A 388-nucleotide genomic window follows, 5' to 3' on the forward strand; every position below is an offset into this window, starting at 1 on the left:
GGAATTATTAGCTGTGTGCCATTGCACCTGAATAGAAATGTACTTTTAAATACATAGTATGTATTCCGCATTTTTTTTGTGTGTGGTGCTGGAGATTGAACCCAGGGCCTTGTGCATGCAAGGCATGCACTCTACCAACTGAGCTATATCCCCAGCCTGCAATTTTTAAAAAGTCTTTTAAGTCAAATCCATACCAATATCATCAGTTCAATATCACCAGTCCATTCTTTTTAACTGCTGGGTAGAACCTTGTAGTTGTGAATGCATTGATAGAAACCTAGATTGTTTCCTACAGTTCACAAACCCAGAGCAGTGAACGGTGAGCATTCAAAACACTGCACGGTGGCCGTGGGTTACGGTGCTTACTTCACACCACTGCTGATGATGC

This window comes from Sciurus vulgaris, assembly GCF_902686455.1.
Source record: "Sciurus vulgaris genome assembly, chromosome: 17".
Classification (NCBI taxonomy): Eukaryota; Metazoa; Chordata; class Mammalia; order Rodentia; family Sciuridae; genus Sciurus; species Sciurus vulgaris.